This window comes from Hibiscus syriacus, unplaced genomic scaffold (genome assembly GCF_006381635.1).
Source record: "Hibiscus syriacus cultivar Baekdansim isolate YM2019G1 unplaced genomic scaffold, ASM638163v2 tig00116964_pilon, whole genome shotgun sequence".
Lineage (NCBI taxonomy): Eukaryota > Viridiplantae > Streptophyta > Magnoliopsida > Malvales > Malvaceae > Hibiscus > Hibiscus syriacus.
This window is the reverse complement of record NW_024063489.1, coordinates 1081930-1100848: the sequence shown is the minus strand read 5'-3', so window position 1 is coordinate 1100848 and position 18919 is coordinate 1081930. Positions and strand designations below refer to the sequence as shown.

Below are 18919 nucleotides of genomic sequence, written 5' to 3'. Positions count from 1 at the left end.
TTAATTTTTAATTCTTATAAATAATGATATATTTTTATACAAAATAATTAAATGTTTTTTTAGTTATAAAAACAAAAAAAAAATAACGTTGATAAATATTGAATTACTCTTCCCTTCGCTGTCGATCCTCAGCATTGCCTTCATTTTGCTCCTCGGTGCTTAAAACTCATCAAACTTTGCCCACTGTGGAACATATACCTGCATTCCACAGAAATAAAGTTAATACAGTTGATTTTCTTTGAAATGAAAGGATTAAATCTTAAACTTTACCAAAGTCAAAATACTGGTGTCAAATTGAACAAGAAGAACAGCATGCCGCTGGGAAATAGTGCAAATGATTTAGCACAACTTTCTTTTAAGCTTCAGATTATCCGAAACAACCAACTATCCACCAGCTGCAACCCCCAATGTAGTTTAACCCTTTCATCTGAACCCTAATCATCAAAAATAAGTAGCAATTAATCAATAAGAAAATATATATACATATGGAGTTTCCTTTGACAGAGCTTTGAAATGATGTTTACCAATGCAGCAAAAAAACTTTTGGCCTTGCTATCATATACCACAAATTCATAGCTGCCTTCAAGATCTTTTAGCACCTGATCGGCTGGGTACGGGCCTCGTTCCCGGAGGGTCCGATATGCCTCGATGATAAACATTGCTTCGTTGTTGCCATGGACAGACCATATTGCCTTAAAAGGCTGTTTAGATTATTCAAACCCCCCAAGAAAATGCAGTATATTTCATCCACTCCACAAAACAACCTACATTTTCCCCATCAACACCCAGAAGCTTTAAAAATCACGAAACACTAAAGAGAAAAATGGGTTTCTTTGTGGTGTAATGTTGAGCAGCCTTCCCTTTGATAATTGGAGTAACGATTCTCTGGTGGAGCAAAACCAAAACAAGCCGAGGATCCGAACCCGATTGAGAAAGCGTTGGCGGGATTCGAAGCGAGAAAATCCTTGATGATTTCTTCTGGGAACTTGGGTTTGTTGGATGAACTGAGTTAAGCTGGTTGTGCAGTCCTTTGGTGGATTCATCAACTCTGTTGAATATTGTTACATCTTCCTTCCTCTCTTACAAACTACCCCTTTCTTTTTTTCCTCAGAAAATGATATTGCCAATGGAAATCGATTTGAATCAAAACTAGAAAGCAGATGGTGTGAAATGAAGATGAGAGAAGAGAAGATGATCGATGGGGATATATATAAGTTTTCGTTTTATATTATAAAATAGTAAAAAATATTATATTTGTTGAATGGATAAATGAAAATTTGAAAGTAATTCAATATTTATCAACGTTAGTTTTTTTTTTATAACTAAAAAAAACATTTAGTTATTTTGTATAATATATATCATTATTATATTATAAGAATTAAAATAAATATATTTAATTTATTAAAATTAGGATCAAATTGAAAGAATATATAAATAACATAGACTATTGTGTAATTATAACATCCAGGTAAGTCTGTTAACAACATTAACAGGCCACGTGGTTTTCCGTCACGTCTATTAACGGCGAGTGATCATTTGTAACAAACGATAACGTAGTAACCGATTTGTAACTTTTGAAACATCGGTGGTGAAAAGGAAAACTTACCCAAACATTAGTGACCATGGAATAGTTTACACTAATTCTTTATTCATAATCAGAGAAGCCAAGCTTTCAATATTTTTTCAATCAATGCATATAGCTCGATCTGCTCCCGTGTTTTCAACAAAGATGTATACGTTGGAATAACATTGATATTTTAGCTATGCGATTGCAAAGGCTTTCAATTTATTGCAATTGGAACCAACCAGCCATATACCACAAATTGTTATCCAAGACAGTTATGGAATGGGCATCGGGAGCCAAGTTATGGTGGAGACTTCTATTTGAAATTCCCCAAGGCACTTATGTCCTCCTATAACAAGCCCCTCAAAGATTACGAGCTTGAATGCTCTGCTCGAGTTGAGAACTGAACCGAGAGTATCCAAAAATACTTGAAAATTCATCATTGAAAATTGTCCTTTGGTGTGCTAGCGTCATCGGAGGAATCGAGATTTTCATTATCTTTGTAGTCTTGTATTTCTTGATTAGAACTCGTCAACATTCACGCCCAACAGGAGGCTCCCATCTCACTGTAACAAACTTCAGAAAATTTACCTATGCTGAGCTTGATAAGGCAACAAATGGTTTCAAGGAAGAAATTGGAAGAGGTGCCGGGGAATTGTGTACGAAGGCAAACTCGCAGATGATCGGATTGCTGCTATCTAGCAACTAATAGATGCTAATCATGGGGAAGCTGAATTCCTAGCAGAAGTGAACACCATTGGGTAGGGATGGTAAACGGGTACAGTTTCGTGGATTTCGCACCGCATCCGCTCCAATTAGAGCGAGGATGGGTATAATTTTAGCAGGTAGTGGGCGGGTGTGGATTTATAAAGTGGTACCCGTCTTGGGTGGTGGGCCGGTAATGGGTTTGAGACATTACCCGTCCCGCATCCGCCCGTCCCACATCCGCCCGCCCAACTAAATATCTATTAAATTTTGGATCATTATAAATTTAGGTGTAATTTTAGAGACTAATTTATAAATTTTAATATTGTATAATATATAACATATAATTTAACCAAATATTAAGGATATTTAGTCTTTAATCTAGTATTTAATTAGAAAAATATTCGGCTCTTTGATTAAACCCATAATCCCACTAACCACGTCATTTTCCATGTTCTTTAGCCCATGCTGCCCATCCAAACACAAATTAACCGTACTATATGCATTAACATCAAAAGCAATAATTTTCATGTTCTTTAACCTCAAAACCATATCAGACGCACTATGAGCATTAACATCGAAAGCAACTCAACAATCCAGCTCTACGACTACATGCTCCCTACAATCTGTCTCCATAACATTCGTAGAGCCACTCCTCTGACAAATTGAATCATGCGTTGCTACCCCATCAAGAACTGTCTGGGAATCAACTCCAACATCCCATTAGTTTGCTGTCAGGCGAGTCTAGATGGGTATGTCGCTAGTGGGTAGTGGGTGTGGGGATGGATTTGAAAATGTACCCGCGTGGGCGGGTGTGGATTTGAAAATTTGTACCTATCATGAGTGGTGAACGGGTGGTGGATTAAAAAATATTAAGTAGGTATGGAGATGGGGAGGGGTTATCTGCACCCGACCCGCCCGTTTGTCATCCCTACCATTGGGAAGCTTAACCACATAAATTTGATAGATTTATGGGGTTACTGTGCGGAGGGAAAGCACAAGCTTTTGTTCTACGAGTACATGGAACACGGATCCTTGGCGGAAAATCTCTCTTGTAAAACACTAGATTGGAACTAAAGATTTCAAATTGCAGTGGGAACAGAGAAAGGCTTAGCTTTATCCATGAAGAATGTTGAGTGGATTCTCCACTGTGATATAAAGCCTCAAAACATTCTCATAGACTCTAATTATCAGCTTAAAGGGTCAGACTTTAGCCTGTCTTGGTTGCTGAACAGAGGTGATGTCAAGTATTCAAAAATCTCAAGATTGCGATTTGCGAGGAACTAGAGGTCACATGGCGCCTGAGTGGGGTGTTGAACATGCCCATCACCTCCAAGGTGGATGTTTATAGCTATGGAATCGCTTTACTGGAACTGGTAACAGGAAGAAGCCCTTCGATGGGAGTCCATGGCATAGATGGTAAAAAGGTAATGCAAAGAACGTTAAGTCAATGGGTGAAAGGGCAGCAGAACAGATATAACAGAAACATGGATGGAAATGATAGTAAACCCAACATTGGAGGGGAAATACGACGAGGCTGAAATGTCAGTTTTGGTTAAAGTAGCACTCCAATGTGTGCAGGAAGACAAAGATGCAAGACCAACGATGGGTGAAGTAGTTCAGATGCTGCTCCACCCTGTGGAAAAACAAGAGCAACGAAACATTTTCAAAGCCCAAAATAACGAACTGTTGACATCAATTACTTAGTCTTTACAAACATAATTAAATACACTCATTCTTTTACTGTTTTACTTTAGAATTCAGAGTTCATCAATCAAACATGAAGGAAGTGTAATTGATCTCTGAACTGATAAGACTCGTAAAAACATTATCAACTACATGTGCCGCTTGACCATCTTCAATATTCGAAATCCGTAAATGATTTATTATAACTTAAGAACTATTGATTGACCATTCTTCAATGGTCAAAGTTGTACATGATTTATTATAATTAGTATATAAATTGTAGTTGCAGATATTTTTAATTGAATCTCATTTAACAATGTTATCTCAATCAGCTGTTATTGAGCAGAAAGAATGGAAACCACCAGCAATGACTGAAACATCGAGTTTCAGCCGCTAATTGTAATTTACTTGTTATTAATCTCAGCATGTACTTGCAACTTACAATTTTTTATGGGGATTCAGGTGCAAGTAAAGTGCTATTGTAAATTCATTCTTGGAGACTTATGAAGCAGTTGATTCCGTGCATGATATATCAAGAACATTCATTTTAGTGTTGAAAAAATTGAGATCGATGCAGTTAGAATGAAGGCCAGGCAAATTAAAGGAGAAAAGAGTATTATCGTGGAAATGGTAACAGGGAGGAGCCCAACTATAGGCTTCCCTGCCATGGGCTACGATTAGGACAAATAAAATGGAAAATCTACTAGAGATGGATCTAAGTTGCTTATATATTATATATATATATATATATATATATATATATATATATATATAATATATATATATATTATATATATATATATATATATATAATATATAATAGGCAAAAGGGTACATGGTGTTATTGTATTTTTTGTAAATTATGTGGTTTTCTAACTATTTTTACACTTAATGTGTCTCTTAAACCTATAAAAAGAACTCAATATGATTTTTTGACCAACGGTTTCCATTGTTGACCCTTACGATGCTGATGTGTCACTTCACGTTGCTGACATGATGACCTGTGGTGCTGATGATGATCCATTGTGATCTGTGACATGGTTAATGACGTGGTAGATAAATTGGATTTTTTATTGGTTTATTTAATTTTTTAAAATATTTTAAATTTAAATACTAAAAATTAAATTAATTACTAAAAATAATATGTTTTATTGTTTATTTATCTCTCATCTACCTTGACTCTATATAGTTGTATCTGCACAAATTGGATGGTAGGTCAATTTTTTTTCCTTTCCTTTTTGGCTTAAGGGGTTTTTGTGGACTTATATTCACTAAAATGCTCCTCTTAATCGTATGATTATTATATATATATATATTATAATATATATATATATATATATATATATATAAATTATATAGTTTCACAATAATTTATATATAAATTTTAATTTTATAACTGATAAATTTTATTTTTATAAAATTTATATTTATTTAATTCAATTTTTTAAAAATGTAATGAAATAGAATTAGAAAGACACTTGAAGTTTAAGATAATTAGAGATAAATATATAATAAAATTTGTGCAGGATGAATGAATTTAAATTTATATAAATAAAAGTCAGATTAAATTTGAGATAAAATTTTTTTATATCTTTAATTTTAACAATTTAATTTTTATGTTGGTATTTTTTATATTTATTTTTTTAAATATTTTATTTTAAATTTAAAAATAATTTTATAAAAAATAATATTATCCTTGAATTCAATAAAAATTAATTTTATTTATATGTCACGTCATTAATTATATCATTAACACTATAAATTATCACATTAATATTATAGATTAACACTATAAAATACCATATAAATATTATAATAGTCAACTATAATCATTATAAAAATAATTGCTTCTTCTGTAAAATACAATGAGTTATGTACCTTTTGACTATATAATATAATTTTATGATGCAATAGGATTTTGTCACGTGCCTAAAATTAAAAGCACCGCTTAGGTTAACTACCAAACAAAAACTCATTTTCAGTTTCACTTTATGACAAAACACCAGACATCATATAAAAATGGTTTGGGATGTGTCTAACTGTCCACCGATTATAAACTTTTGCATACTTTTTTAATAACTTGTTTCAACGCATAGATTCAAGAACAGGAAATCAAATATCAGCAAAAGCAGTTGATTTGGAAATTTGAGGGTATTTTTCATTTTCGAAGTTCAACTTTTTGAGGGGTTTTTTTCTTATAGTCTCCTCTTTACACTACTACAGAAACAACTAAACCAAAGGGACTAAAACAAAAGAACTAAAGGAAAGAGAAGATGGTTTTCTTTTTGTTTTTCTGAGGATTCCTGTTATCGTCTACTCGAGCTTGCTAATACCAATACGGTCAACAACAGATTTCCTGATGGCTTCAGTCTGCAAAAAGAGACCATTTTGTTCAATCCCAGACATATAGTTTCTCACTTCTGTTCTTATCATCTCTTGCATGACTGCCAATAAACTCGGCGCTAAAATACTGCTGCTCCATCCGAAACGTTACGTTTTGCATCTGTTTGCTTCAACTGAACACCTGGAAACGAACCAACAGCTGTGGCAGCTAGTGTTGCTACCGGAGCCTCTGTGGGGATAGGAACAAAGTTGGATTGGGAATGGATACGGGACTCGGATCTGATATTTCACAAGGATTGGATCCGGGCAGCGAGAGGGTGAGTAGAGTAGGTGGATTAGTTGTGGATGATGCCGTTTCCACATGCTGACTAGAAATGGCCCAAGAACCAGTTCTTGCTAAGGGTGTGTAAACCGATGACGCAGCTGGTAAACTTGACTTACTCACATCGGATCCTGAAGAACTATCGCGGTTCAAGTAGAGACCCGATATATTATTACCAGCACCAACACTGGCCGATCTTTTAAGCGGCTGCAACGAAACATTGCGCAAATATCTGGCCATGTAAAAGCATTTTCGCTTGAGCATCGAGTTCCAGTGATTCTTAATCGCGTTATCAGTACGGCCATTGAGGAGTCGAGCTATGGTGGCCCATTTGTTGCCCAATCGAGCATGAACTCGGATAATGGTATCATCTTCTTCGGCAGTGAAGGGTTGATGTTCAACCTCAGGGGAAAGCTGGTTGCACCATCGGAGCCTGCAGGACTTCCCAGTTCGACCCGGTATAGAGTTGCTTATTAAAGACCAGTTCCTGGGGCCGAGCGACTGAACCAGCCGCTGCAAAGCCTCGTCTTCTTCTGGACTCCATGGACCTTTGATCCGATCAACATCTTTCCTTGTAGATGCCATTGGAATTTAAAAAAAATCAAAAGCTCATACAAAATATAACAATAGCAATCTTGTTTTTGAAATGATAAGAGGGCTGACAAAAGATGGTGGAGATGGAGCCTCGCCGTTGGTTGAAGAGAGGAGAGCAAATAAGAGAAAGAGGGGGATGTATATATGGAAAGGGGATAAGGATCACTTATTGAACGGTAGTTGTGACCAGTCACCGGGACAATCAATTTTAAAAATGAAAATCATTTGTGAAGAGATATTTAAATTTCATTTGCTAAAATAAACAAGTATTAATATTTTTAAATTTTTAATATTTTAGTTTTATATGAGTAATATTTTCCAACAAATATGAATTATTTCTTATAATATTATATATGTGTTATTTTTACAAATTAAATAAAATTATTATTTATTTTACTTTATGTTTGATATTATTATTTTTTATAATTATTTTTATCAAAACTTTAAAAAATGTATCCAAATAATATAATTATTAGTATTTTAAATCTATAACCATGAAAAGTTAACATTTTAAAGGTTTTCAAAATTTTAAATTATTTTCGGCCAAAACATACCTTATAGGATTCTTCCAGGCATGGCACTTATTAGTATACAGCTGTCAAAATATGAATTACGTGCTGTTCAAACCTCACCTGTACCCGTAAATGGTAACCCATCGGGGAAGTTAAACGTTTAGTAAGTTTGAAATATCTCTCGAAAATATCTGGTAATTAGACTAATCATATTTATAAATCCTCAGTAAACGTAGCATATCAAAATATCATTAACTGAAATATATTATTATTTAAAATTAATTTTATTAAACAAATATTAAAAACACAAGAATCATTATGATTAATCTATTAATTTGTAAGATAATTTTTAAAATTTCATTAAACTATGTTAAATAATCATTTTAAATATTAAACTTTCAAAAGTTATATAATGGATATTAAACTTTATTTTTTATAAGATAGATACGACATCTTTAACTATCATTAAAGGGATAAAGTGACATATTAAATTAAAAAATTAATCTCATTTGTCCTCTCAATTGTAAATAAATTTTTTTTGATGATTTTTTAATATTTCTTACTAATAATTCTAAAAATCATTCTTTTAAATATATAAAAACTCCATATTTATTAAAATTATCAAATATTTTAAAAATTATAACTTAATGAATTTGTTAATTCATTAAACTATTTTATAAATAATTTTTTATTTAATTATGATTCTATTTACAATATCTATAATTTATAATTTTTTAGAACCAATAATTTTAATTGTCAGAAATTGAAGTCAATTTTTTTGTTAAGCAATGTAATTCAATTACTTAACTTTTATTTAATAAATTTAAATATAATTAAAAATATTTATAATTTCAAAAATAAAATGTGAAATTCAATATGTTTTTCTAACTTTTTTTTTTATTTTTTGAAATTCTTACTTAAAGATATTGAAAAAAAAAGTATCAAAAGAAAACCTTAGTCACAATTGAGGGACCAAATAATATATTTTTTATTAATTTAAATGTCATTTGATTCCCTCAATGATAGTTAATGATTGATGCTTATTTTTAATAAAATCTAAAGTTTAAGGTTTATTTTATAACTTTAAAAAAGTTGAATGACAAAGTATTATTTCATAGTTTAATGTATAAAAAAGTTAGGGAAAATTAAATGGTAAATAGATATAAAAAAGTTAAAGTACGCATAAATAGTTAATTTTAAATTCAATAAAATATTTAATAATTATTGATTGATTGAAAACTAAAAATATCAAGAAAACTAAAAATATCAAGAAAAGAAACTTTTAAATCAATATACGTTATTGTTTTTAAATTCATGTACTAAAACCAAATTTAAATTGTAAAAAGTGAGATTAAGCCTTAAGGAAAAGGGGGGAAAACACGTGGGAAAGTTGAGCAGAAGCACAAAACGATAAAGTGTCAGTCCGAGCTGTCACTAATCCAAACGACAAAAAAGTCTCCGTCAATTATGTTTATAAGTTTTTTACCCAAAAATCATCTTAAAAATATTATTTATTAAAATGTCACAATTTACAAATATTTATAGAAATATCACTCATTTCATTGTATTACATTACAGGAAGATATGTTATATAAAACGCACTTTACACACACATGATATCTCACACAACAAAGATGCGTTCTACAAAATGTGCTTTACGCATAAAAAATGTCTTATGTTAATTGACAATACACGTGTAAAATATATTTAATAAAATACATTTATAAAAAATTTAAAATAATAATAAAATTACAGAGACCAAATATATAATTTGATATATCTTGACTCCGTTAATCAAAATGTTAATGAAGTTAATTTATTTAAACATAAGTAGAGTATACAACTTTTTTGTTACAATATGACATAAAGAATAAATAATATTCTTCTTAACTTTTTTTTTCACATTATCTATTTTACATTTACAATATATCATGGTAAGTTCACTTATACATTATTGTATATAGAATTATTATTAATATATATATATATAAATTAAAATTAAATTTTAATAATCTAAATATTAAACATTTTTTATAAATTATAAAATAAATTTTATTAAAAATTTTGTATTAATATTTAACTGTTATAATCTTCTATAGTTAATAATAAGTTGTTACAATATAATTATTTACTTTTTATGTTTTTATATTAAAAATAAAAATTTTAAAAAAATAAAAATTAAATAATCTGATGAATTTAAATTTTAAAAAGTCAAATTTTTTTATATTTTTTGTGTGAATATAACAATTCATATTTTTTAGTTAAGACTCAACTTAAATTATTTATATAGTTTTTTAATCTCACAATCAATTTGATGATGTTTTATAAAAAAAAACTATAGAACATATAATTATTTATTTGGTTTTAATTTTAATTTAAATGTTTTTATCAAAGTATTTAATATAAAAATTAATTCATAAGCTAAAAATAAATATTTTAATCTAAAATATTTAATTTTAATTAATATAAACTCTAATTTATATTTCAATAGCAAATATTAACATAATGAAATTTAATAATAGTGTATAAGTAAACTTAACATTATATATTATAAATGTAAAAGAATAAAGATAATATGAAAAAAAAAAGTGAAAGGGAATACTCATGTGTTCTTTATCTCACCACATTGTTAATAAACAAAGCTTAACACTCCATTTATACCTATATATAGCTTTATTAGCTTTTTAACTCCATAAGTTAATATGTATCAAATTACATCTTTAGTCCGTATAATTTTATTTTTTATAAAAAATAAAATTATATTTTATTTAATATATTTTACACGTATGCTACCAAATCAACAAAAGGTACTTTCTGTAAAAAGTGTTTTTGTTACGTATGTGTATCACATGTATTGTAGAAAGCGTATTTGCCACATATGCATAAGGTATATTTTGTAGAACGCGCCCTATTGTGATGTAGTAAAAAAATGTGATATTTCAATAAATATTGGTGAAAGAATGATATTTCGTTAAATAATAATTTTTAGAGTGATTTTTAAATAAAATTAACATGTTTTTATATATTAGTAATAAAATAATTTAATTATATAGTTAAATCAATTTAATTTTATTATCAAATCAATATAACGAAACTGATGTTTTTATTAATCGAATTAAATAAACGAATAAATCAAACTGTATTTTCTTCCTCGTTTAAACAAGACAACAAGTATTTATATATTAGAAATTATTATAAAATGAAATATATTATTAATTAAATAATTATTTTGTTTTATTTTATAATTAATTATTTTATTTTATAATTGAAGATCCTCATATAATTTATTATTTTAAATATATTCAGTTCAATTTTTTAAAATCATAATTAATTTTAATTAATTGTAAAAAAAATAATTAAATCAGTCTGATTTTAACAAACTATTTCTTATCCCTGCACTTCCTATATTTATTCAAATATTTAATTATATATTTAAACACTATATGTTAAGTTGTAATGAATATAAAAAATAATAAAGTGTTTATAAACTTATATAAATCGAAACTCGAATCTAATTCTATCCGATATATGAATACATCAAATGACCTATGTCTAACCAACATCAATAGGTGTTGGTTTAACTGGTAATAACTTGATATCATTTAAGTAAGATTTTGAGTTTGAATTCTTGTGTATACATTAAGGTATTGAGTTTGAATCCTCGTATATAGTTAAGCCGAAATTTTGATAAATGTATTATGCCTAACTCGAAAGGCACACAGTCTAGTTATCACCCCCTAACTCCCAACCAACCGTCATGTGCCGTTACGCTCTGGTATACACCCTTGAAACCGCCAAAACCGAGTCCACCGTTCTATCAGCTTAATTTATTTATTATCCCCTTTTCCCCCAACTCTTTACTGACATTACCTGAATAACTTTAATTTTTTTTCTCTAATTGCAATTAAAATTAGGTATAATTTCAGTTTCCTACCAAATCATCGTCTTCTTGAATTTTTTAGACCAGAAATTAATCAAAACAAAATATTTAAAAAATTTAAAGATTATATTTAAATACGTTATTTATAAGAATATTAGAACATTTATTATTAAATAATTAAAAGTATCAAATTTTTTTATCATAACCGAAATGTCCTGGGTATGGTTTAAATTTATCCACGTGTCTTATGTTAACGTTTTTTCTTGACAATGTGATGTAGTTTAAAAAAATTAAATATATTCTACTTTTCAACCAATAGCAATGTTCGGTCCTAAAGCTATTGCATTAGTAGTGACAAAGAGTCTAGCATATACCTATTCGACCTTCCTAAATCCTAACCCAAACCTTTTTAAGATTATAGTGGACAGCGATCCAACTCGCCTCTTTTGAAATCTTAATGTATCAATCATTTTTACTGTATAAACTTGTAATTCTTTTGTTGCTGCAAAATGATAAACCAAAGTTTAGTCTATACATTCTAAAACTTCCTTCAATTTCTTGATTTTTTATAAGAGTTGACAATTTTTTATTATATAAATTTAACTTAAATTTTATTCTTTAATAATAAAATATTATAATATAGTATTATATTATATCATTATCTCAAAACATTAAAAATCAAATCAATTTGTTAACGTGTCATTATTTTTAGATAATAATAAAATAATTTTGTATGTGCATATTTTTCATTGTTTTTCATTGTTTGATTAAATTTTAACTATTTTTTGTATGCACGAACCAAACTACCTCAGTGGTTAAAAGAATAATTGTTATACCTATAGGTTCTAAGTTCAACACCATAAATTACAAAGGTATTTGAGTTTTCATTGTCAAATGATTAAGAATTTTTAAAAAATATACTACATTGTAGTCATCATATATCAATTAAAAGAAAATATTTTTTATATAAAATTATTTGGTTATTTTGTGGTTAATTTATATACTTTAATGGTTTATAACAAATAAATAAATAATTAATATAATCTAATCTATTCTACCATTATAAAATATGCTTGTGGTTTTATTGTATTTTTTATTCCATAAAATTAGTAAATGTCAGCTATTTAATAAATATTAAAGCTTCATATAGTTTATGTAATAATGATTGGTGTAATATTAAAGTGTCACATCATGTATCTTACTAGTTGGGACCTACCTATTCTGCCATTTGATTTTGTATTCGAGTATTATTGAATTAGGCGCTCATTATTCATCGTTTGTTTAATGTTCCTGTTGGTTAAACATTGTTTAATTTTTATGCTTAAAAATGCGTTTTAGTTGAAAATAAGAAAAAAGTTACTCGAAAGAAGAAACAAACACTGGATCAAATGATAGATGAGATAAGCTTAGACCAAACAAATTGCGCGACAATAATAGAAAAATATCCATTTAGGATAAAATGCTTTCTAAGAACGCGTTTAACTCGATACATTTTTATCTCGTGACACTCTTCTGTACCATTTTTATAAATAAATTTTAACATATCATTCTCAAAATTAAATTTTTAATATAATATTTACATTAAAAAGTTTAATTATAGTGTGAAATGAGTTATTTTAGTGATTGAAAATATAATTATTATTTTTAAAGCTCTCAGATTCAATCACTATAAATTGTAAGGATGTTTGAATTTTTATTTTTAAATAGTTAAAAATTTTAAAATAAATATTATATTATAATCATAATAAATTAATTAAAAAAAACTCTTCGCCGGCTGCCTCCTTCACATAATCACTGTCTTTAGCCGTACTCCAAAACCAAGGCCCAATTAGTTTCCGATTTTCTAGTTTCTACAACTCCAACCCCCAATCACGTGACTTGGCCCACTATACCTATGCGACTCACATGAAGTTTTTTTTCTTTTTTAGAAATAAACTGAAGTTCTTTCCCCTTGTTTCCTACACCTTTTTGTTCCATCAAACTAGTAAGATAAATAGATATATATTAATTAGGGGTATGCAAATTCGGGTATTCGAATTTTTGGGTACCCGTAATATTTGGGTCTGTAATTTCTCAGCCCGTGTCCCGACTTAGATGTTGCTAGGTACTCGGATTTTGCAGGTACTTTTTTTTTATTTTCAAATTATTAATTTTAAAAATATATACACAAATTTAAATATTTGAAACTTTGAATTACATATTACAACATCCAAACATAAAATTTAAAAGTTCGAAATACAAAATCTAATAATTCATAATATAAATAATCCATTATATTATATATACATATACTAACTAGGTACTCGGATAACCGGGTACCCGAAAAACTTCAATTTTGTGATCTAAGCCCAACCCGGCCGGATAAATTTTTTTAGAAAATTACCCGATATTTTTAGGTCCGGGTCGACGGGTCGGGTAGTTTTACACACCCCTAACATTAATAACATAAAATTTTATATGGAGTGTACATAAATAAAATTTCCAAATAAATATAATGAATGCCCACCATAAATATATATACATCGGTCACAGCATCAAACTGAAGAAGTTCTGGACAGCTACCGGCTTGCCTTTTCCTTTGAGCAAAAGAATTGTGCTTTGGATTCTCACGATCTTTGCCCTATGTAGTAAGTATATGCACACTGTTCTTTATTTATTTTTTATTTAAAAAAAAAATATTTTCATATTTTCTAAGGGCAAAGGGTGGCAGTGTCGGTCTTTATGAATGCGTTGCCTTTTAAGTACATCACAATACGGATCAAATCCTGGGATTTAAAAATACGATTAAGAATTGAAAAGATGCGATTAGGTTATTATAGCGTAAAAAAGAAGGGCACATCACATGGGTTCAGGACGGAGGATGTTTCCTGGAAACACAGCCCTGTATTAACAATTAGCTTCTACTAATTAAATAACACAAAGTTCCTATTTCACAGTTCCAACATAGCATTACTTTAACTTGCATCCACAAGAGCTGCATTAAAAATAAAGAGATTAAGTGCTCCTGATCTTAATAATGCATTGATTCTCAAGCACTCAAGTGCAACGGCCCTTTCTTGCACACCCCAAAAAAGTTGTAGTTCTCCCTATTATTAATTGCTGAAGATAAGATGTCATAAGAAAATGCTTGTAGCTTTGCTCTGCTTTGAATCCATCAATGTGCTGCCATTATTCAACATAACACAAAGAAAAAGAATTTGCAGCCCATCATAACCCGAACATACCCTCGCTGATTATTACAAACAAACCAACACCTAAATTTAATTCATTGATTTTTTTTTAAAATTTACATGTTAGAAGTATAAGTCAATAGTCGACCAAGTATGAGGCTTTGCTTGAAAGTATGCTGCTTAGCCTTTGAATACAGATATTTCCGAGAGGATGGTGCTTATCGATGTTATCCAAAATGGGCTCGATTCAGTTGTAACAAATTTAATTGGGTTTACTACTTAGACTATAGGCATATAATAAGGGTTTAGTAGGCTAGTTGTGTGCACGGACCATAGAGAAAATCCTGCGGTCTTTTATGTGTAGTTTTGGAACCCCAGGCGTTGATACTTTGTTTCTTCATTGTTTTCACTTTTTCAATACTATTCCGATTTCTGTTTCTTGATGTTTATACAGTATCCCGGTCAATGTGACACCGTTAATAGCCTGATCAATGAACCGCAGAAATTAAGTGGCTCAACGTTGAAGTTAACCAAGAAGAAGATGAATTTCTTGGACCACAGGGAGGCTTAACCATATGAACTTGATTGAGATGCGTCGAGCCAAAGTGGACGTCTATAGCTATGTGATTGTCATCTTGGAAATGGTAACGGGGCGAAACCCAACCATTTGTATCCCTGCGATTGAAACAAGTTGAGAAATATGGTACTAGAAGTTAGAAGGATGGGTCAAAGTGAAGAAAATCGGAGAAGCTACAATGTCGTGTTGGCTACGATTATGACAGATATAATTGAAAATCTGCTGGTGCTGGAGGTGGCTATAAGGTGTACAGAATCAGATAGACACGTAAGACCTTCAATGAGCCAGGTAGTTCAATTGCTTCTTGGGGACAAAATTCATCCAAAGCAACAAAATGATATGACCTTCAATGACAATACAGTTAAACGTGATGACCCAAAATTGGTAAAGATGATTCAACAAGACGGAAACTACTTGTGTGCGCAAATTAATCGTTCATCACATGCAGCTGTTGGAGTTAGGCTTTTGGAATTAAAGCTTCATTGATTCATATGATTATCATATAGAGATATTGTCTAATCTCTCTGAGTTTTGAAGTTAAGCATTTAAAACCCCATTACATGTTACAATGGTATAATCTTTTCTGACAAAATATAAGGGATGCTGGTACTTTGGGATTTAAATTTCCATTTAAAGAAAAAAGGAAAAATGATGACCGCCATAGCTCCCATATTAACTCCTAGGGTAACTACACTTTTTCATATTTACATATATGGAACATTTTAAAAACAATTTGATAAAGTAATTTCAACCTATCTTCTATAATATCATTCAAGAAAAGTATAAATAGCTATTAGTAGTCTGTCATCCCAAAAAGGAAAATATTAAAATCAAGACCCGGCGATTGATTTTTATTGTGTAGACACCCGTTTTTGTTTGGATCAAAAAATATTATAATTATTATTATTATTATTATTATTATTATTATTATTATTATTATTATTATTATTATTATTATATTATTATTATATTATTATTATTATTATTATTACTGTTGGGATTATTGAAGAGGCTCAATTAACAACCGAAAAAGTGCAAAAGGGTTTAAAAGATAAAATTGAATTTAGGGAGTAAGGAGAACAATAAGATAAGACAATTTGACACAAGGATTTAAAGTGGTTCGACTTAGCAACCAAGTCTATATCCACTACCTTATTCCTCACCAAGGATTTTCTAACAAATTCACTAATTTGTTCTTTCTTTTTCAAGGACAAAGAGATAATCTTTACAACTCTCTATCTTTTCAATTGCTAAGATAGAACCAAAACCCTTTACAAGAAAAAAGAGTGTAAACAAATAAACCTCTAGAAAGGAAGGTGTTTACAAAATAAAAGTTCACAAAAACACAAATATTTACAAGAGAATTGAAAATAAGAATGAAAAATTCTTCTCTTGTGTTTGATTGCTTGGATAGGTGTTCTAACTCTTCTTCAAGTGTCTTGAACTCGTATTTATGTGTTGGAATGCTTTTGTGGCCGTTTCTAGATGTTGGAGGTTGTTTGAAGCCGTTGGGGACCAATTTTCGTGCAAAATAAAGTTGCCCAGACCAAGGGGTATTGTAACACCCCCAACCTGTACTCGACCCGGATACGAGTCCGAGATGTCACATTACCTTTTTAAAACATTACTCTTAACAAATAATAACAAAATACTTAAAATTATATTAAGAAAATACGATAATATACATATATTAATACAAGTTTACCAAAATACTCAGAGCATACACAACTTAACCCTTTAGTTACATGCCAACACCCATTTACATAACAAAATGACCTACTGATTAGGTTGCTTCTGATCTGATAGTTGCATGAGTAATGCTGTCAGCTGCTTAACCTATATCTTCTACTTTCTCGAATCCTACACGTGAAACACTCACACGCTAAGTCATCGACTTAGTGAGGCAATGTAATAATAATAGCAAGGAACTGTAATGAAAATGCCATAATGATATGAAATGAGATGAAATCATATACTTAATCAATGTAGTTTATATCACCATGATCCTTACCCGTAAGCATATTACATTAGCATTCACGAATTTGTAATAAGTTTATTGGCCCATGATACCATACTGAGAACCTAAGGTACGTGAGTATTGCGAGGTTGTGCACTATGCTGTCACCACAGCTCGTATAAATTGCACCGAAGTGCCGCGTAGAAATTTGTCCCGAAGGACTGCGTAGAATTTGTCCCGAAGGACCGTGTAGAATTTGTCCCGAAGGACCACATATAAATTCCTTAAGAATCATATACATATGCCATTGATCAATTATGTGTCTCAAAAGACCTCACAAATGTTCCAAAGAATATATATATATCCCGAAGGACCGCGTATACCCTCTACCCTTGGCATGCCAATTATACATATAGTTCTCATCTGCAAAACATGGGCTTTTACAATTCACATAATTTATATCGGATAGACATTCATTTCCATACCTTTATCACATAAACATTTCATTTTACATACCTTTATCACATAATTCATATAACTTTTCCTGCATATTCATGTCACATAATGCATATAATATGAATTCATGTCAAGTATCATAATATGGAATGTGATCATGTATCAAATATGAATCTAGACTATCACAAGTCTAGAACTGAATATAATACTATATTCATTGTCGATTGTTCCAGAACTCGATTAGGCTCAATATCTACATAAACATAATTTTCAATATGATTATCAAATGCCTAAGTCGATTGTTCCAGAACTCGATTAGGCTCAATATCTACATAAACATAATTTTCAATATGATTATCAAATGCCTAAGTCTTGAAATTAACTTCTAATAGCCTAAACAAATTTAAGGAATTGATTTTTATTTTTTTTCTTTAGGGGGGAATCGGTTCCCTACGTGGGGGTATCGATTCCCCTCTGGCAATCTGGAATTACATATTCGTTTGAGGGGGTATCGATTCCCCTTGAATGGGTACCGATTCCCCTTGAATGGGTACCGATTCCCCTAGCCCAGAAATCCTATTTTGAGCTCGAAAATCATCTCATTTCAGCTCAAACCTTCTTATTTACTCCCTTTAATATTCCTAACTTTCATACTCTACTTAAACTAATTATTATCCATTCAATACCTCTAAAACTTAAGAAAACCAATCCTCCATATAGAATTTAGATCTTACTCAAATTCCAACTTGTTCTAATTTTAATTCTATCACTCATACTTCTAATTAGCTTGATGACAAGTCAAATCCAGCTTCTAATTCTTATTATGACCTTTAATCCAAGATTTCATTCAATGGTTCCCAACCTTTAATCTCCCTTAACTTAGAATTCTTTGAGTTTCTAAGTCCTTGTTTTTCTCCATCATCTTTCCTAAATCTTCATTAACCAAAATCATGCTTAACTCATAAGAATTAATCCAAAGAAGACAACTCACCTTTGCTTGCAAGCTTCACGGTTGGAGAAGAAGAGAGAAATATCTGGAACCTTGTTTTCTCTCAATGCTTCCACGTGGTTTATAAAATAACCTTAAGGAATATTTAATTATTTCTCTACTAAAGACCTTTGCCCTCTTAATTTCCTTCTTTGCTTATCCATC

The 18919-nt window shown here is 30.2% G+C and overlaps 3 pseudogenes; 1 reads left to right on the top strand and 2 right to left on the bottom strand.

The window, feature by feature from the left end:
• Positions 1–321: 321 nt before the first annotated feature.
• Positions 322–2509, bottom strand: LOC120190920 (annotated as a pseudogene).
• Positions 2510–3151: 642 nt separating this feature from the next.
• On the top strand, positions 3152–3976 carry LOC120190918 (annotated as a pseudogene).
• Positions 3977–6063: 2087 nt separating this feature from the next.
• LOC120190816 lies at positions 6064–7337 on the bottom strand (annotated as a pseudogene).
• Between the last annotated feature and the right edge of the window lie 11582 nt (positions 7338–18919).